This window comes from Oncorhynchus nerka, linkage group LG24 (assembly GCF_034236695.1).
Source record: "Oncorhynchus nerka isolate Pitt River linkage group LG24, Oner_Uvic_2.0, whole genome shotgun sequence".
Classification (NCBI taxonomy): Eukaryota; Metazoa; Chordata; class Actinopteri; order Salmoniformes; family Salmonidae; genus Oncorhynchus; species Oncorhynchus nerka.
In genome coordinates this window covers 63221598-63226047 of record NC_088419.1, presented here as the reverse complement: position 1 = coordinate 63226047, position 4450 = coordinate 63221598, and the positions used below count along the sequence as shown (strand labels likewise).

Sequence of the window (4450 nt, the reverse complement as noted above, 5' to 3'; positions counted from 1 at the left end):
TTGCTTTCTTTCCTTTCACAGAAAAAACAATCTGATATGATATTTAAGGCAGTGTAATTATCACAAAAACAGTAAAAATTTCAGAGCACATTTTTTTGATATCACCAATGCAAAATTGACAGCATTGGACACTTGAAATTTGTCCAACACTATAATAGCAATAGTTGATTTGTTTATAGTTATGAAATAAGATGGTTAAAGCATCTCGGAAAAGCTGAATTCACTTTTTCGGCTTGAAGCATTTCTCCTCAAACTGAGCTATTTGGCTGAAGATATCTAGGAGATTAGTTGACAGCTCTTTACTTCCTCCTGCAGATCCCTTACCATTCAGGGAGGCATCATTGGAATACCTGTTATCCCTGCCATCAGACCTTCGGGTGGCCTTATTTTTCTCATCTCCTTGTTCTGTGCTACCATACCTCCCACTATCTGATCGTCTGTAACTGGATATGTGAGACTGTGACGCAAGGTCGTTGGCGTACCAGTCAGATTTGCAGGAATGCTCTGAGCTGGCAGATGAAGACATTCTTCTGTGTTTGGCTTTCTCCAATGAGCTGAGAACTTCTTGTGGGATACTTTGATCCTCCTGGCCCTGGTTCTTCCAATGCCCCCCGGAGGCTTCCCTCTCATTCACTTCCTCATCACTGGTCTTGTCATCATGGACACCATTCCCCTTGCTGCTCTCAGCACGCTGAGGAGAGCTGTCAACAGGGTCATCGTCAAACCTACCTCTGCTGTTGTCCGGAGCATCTGTGGACACGAATGATAAAGAGTGATGATTGCTGTGGGGCTGACTATGCTCTTCGGTCCTATCTGGCCCCTCAAACAGCCTGACCAAGCTACATTTCTGATCCAGGAAGGAGGTGGTGGTGTTGGGTGGGGCAGGGTACCATTCCTCAGACACACTCCTGTTGTCCCTGGATGAAACCCTCCGTTTGCGTTTCTCCCCTCGAGATGACCGTCTGTGTTTGCTCTTCTTTTTCTTTGAGGAGGAGTGGTCGGACGAAGAGGTGGAAGACAATGACGTTGATGAAGAGCAAGATATCTTCCATTTCTTTTTCATTCTAGAGGGAGTTATAGCACAGAAACTATGTAGCTACAAAATCAAAATTAGATATTGGAGAATTAAACGATGATTAATATTTAGCCAAATTAAATTACGTGTATGCATTTTGTTTTACAAGGCAACCAATGAGCTGACAGTTTACCTTCCGGATGTTGGATTGGTATGGATTTACCTTTTTTCTTCTTTTAAGATCTTACGCAATTTTTCTGCACTCGTCTCCACATTCTTAGCTTTTTCCACTTCCTTTGCTGCTGCCTCTTCTCTCAGTTTGAGGGATTTCTTTAAAGCAGTCAGTTTTCATAGTAAAATTACACCATATTTCATGAATTCAAACATGGGAGCAAACCAGGAATGTGAAAAACGGCACATACAGACAAATTTACCAAGGCATGATCCAGAAATCATAATTACAGGTAGAGAACAAAGTTTACATTTACTGCATTGAGATCAGGTCCAGCGTACCAACCATTTTCATTCCAGTTGTAAGGTTGCTTGTTCCACCAATAGACACGCGACAATCAAGGCAGTCGGGTAGAGTCAAAGGGCAGGGTCCCAGATTGCAGACACGCACATAACAAAACACTTCATCAGTATTACAAGGCTCCGTGTGTGTTATGCCAAAAACACAAAAATGACTGAACATTTAACTGGCCCCTTTTCAAATGTTCATGTTCAAATATGTCAAGTAAACAGATAAAGTATCAGTTAAATGAGGGTGTTAAAACAGTTAGAAACAGACTTTCCAATCGAAGCTTAGCTTCTTAAATGGGAAACAAGTGGAATAGTTGGCATAACCCATGGAATATACCAGCTAACCTGGATAAGTAGCTCTATTTTTCTCAATGCTTCCTTGGCATCCGGGAAGGAGGTTAAGGCCAGAGCTTTTCTGTAGAGGCCCTCAGCTGTAATTAACTTTTCTTCCTCCTCCAGTCTAACAGAAAGAAACAAGTATTTTAGAGGAGTGGTTTTCACTTAAACACAGGATAATAAAGGACGAGGGAAAACATTCCTACTTACTGGCCACCTCGCTCCACCAGGGTCTGGCATAGGTATTTCTTAGCATTTCTGTGGGTTGGGCAGCTTTCCAATGCCAGCTCAAAGTCTGTTATTGCCTTCAGCAAACTCCCTTTGTTGGCATACCTGGGAGAAGTCAACTGGCAGGTTTATATTAACTGCATGTAGGACAACTACATTTTATGTTAGAATTAAAAACATTTTTTTTAAACTGTGTTTAAACAGAAATAACTAGCAAGAGTATAGGCTGGGAGTGCTGACTACTACGCCACAACATTATCAATAAAACCAGATGGATACTCACAGTGCACCACGTGCCACAAAGGCTTCCACATGGTTAGTGTCAATATTTAAGGCCTTATATTCATTCATTGCTTCGACGTGGCGACCAGACTTGAAGTGGTCCACACCAACCCTCACACTGTAACCCAGACATAACGTATATTGACAAAAACAAAGCACGATCAGGAGCAGTTCATGCATTCTGTAAATAGGTTAGCACAGATCTAGTCACTGGCTCCTCTGTTTTTCTCCAATATGCAATGGGAGTTAAATGGTCAGGCATACCATTTAAGAGCCCAGGACGCAGACTGCTTCTTTGTGGATAATTGTGGCAAAGTCCTCCTCAAGGAAATGTTTGCTGTAAAGGAGAGTCCCAAAATACAGTCAAGTGCTGATAAAAGGGGTATCATTTTCTGGCAAGCGTGTCTGCTGAAGAGTGACAAAACAACACGTTTGTCTTCTCACCTCTGTAGTCCTCTCATGAGTGAGGGAGGCTGTGTGTCACTGATCCCAATCTTCCCCAAGAGATACTCCACACTAGATGGGTTGGAGTATCCAATAGTATCCTCTAAAACCCTCTCATAGGTTTCAGTGTTGTCGTTGGCAACGCTCACACTGCGACTGGGTAAAACAGTACAATGAGCAAAGACAGCCTGAGTTCAAGCTGAACTCATTTTTACCATATTTTTTCTGCCAACTAGAATATGTCTGTCTTACCTGTATTGAAGTGGAAGATCATCTCTACTAAACACTCAGAGCTTTAGGCTCATCAGGTTTGGGGCGCGGGAGGTGGGCTGAAGTGAAATGGTTATCTTCTCATGGTATCGGTCAAAATATCCTTCACTCCAGCTAGGGCACAGCACATGGTATATGGGTCAGTTTGTTGACTTATCACAAAACTGCATTGTGAGCATGTTTACATTTACAACACAGTTCGCTAGTGCAGTGTGCATTCACCTCTTATTAAATAGCAGATCATCATGATTGCTATTGGAAGGTACATCTCTAAGGGGACACAGGGCCTGAGGAGAGAAAGAAAGCAGAGAAAGAGGTTAACATGTGCTCCTATTTCTTCAATAAAAAACACTGACCACCAGGCCAAAGCCACAAGCCTTACCGTGAGCTCCAGATCCTCTATGTCTCTCTCTAGCCCACCTGCCATGCAGATCACTGTTACAAAGAAGCCAAAATCACTGATGGAGTTGATCCTGCCTATCACAATATCCTCTTGCTCCATGTCCCTGTACAACAAATTCCTCCGCTCCTCAAATAACACCTCCATGAACTGCTCCAGAGGGGGCATGATGGCATAGGGCTCTAGGAAAATGATATTAGGCCAAACTCAGTACAATATGTTAATTTACCTGTGTATTTGACAGTAACAACTACCTTCTCCTTCCTCCAACACATCCTCCACTGTTGCACTGGATTTCCATGATGGTGAAAATAGGATGTCTGCTTTTCTAGCAATAAACTGCTCCACTAAAACATTGTCCTCCCCTCCATATTTTCTGCAAAACATGGATATTAATGATCATGTACACATTTTCTGGAAATTTGCCATTGACAGTGTTGCCATCTTGAGGTTCCATTAGCTGAATCACTGTACTGTTCATTTAAAATTACCTTTGATAGCTGGCCTTAGACAAGTCCAGTTCAATAGCTTTGAAATCTAGATTTTCACTTTGTTCACATTTGAGATGGGTAAACAGGCTTTGTCCATGGTGAGACAAAGTCTTCCTCAGTAAATCTCTATCCATTTTCAGTTATTGGCATCAGAATTACGCCTGATTAGCTAGTATGAACAACATCCTGTAACAGAAGAAAAACATGGCATAACAGCTTACTACAGTAGCAGCTAGCCCAATAGTGGACTAAAGGAGCCTAGCATTACTCCATATAGTCCAAAGGACCAGACATGTTCTGTTTAAATAAAAGGTGAGATGGCTCTAGAGACCAAAACAGCCAAATCAGGGATGGGCAACTCCAGTCAACCTTTCTGACCTGTGAAAACCCACTAAAACAAAAATAAATAAAAAGCACACAATAAATCAGAGTATTAACCACTAACAAATATTCATTAACAGG

The 4450-nt window shown here is 42.0% G+C and overlaps 1 pseudogene; it reads right to left on the bottom strand.

Annotated features, from left to right (window-relative positions):
- Positions 1–220: 220 nt before the first annotated feature.
- On the bottom strand, positions 221–4122 carry LOC115107411 (tetratricopeptide repeat protein 14-like; annotated as a pseudogene).
- Between the last annotated feature and the right edge of the window lie 328 nt (positions 4123–4450).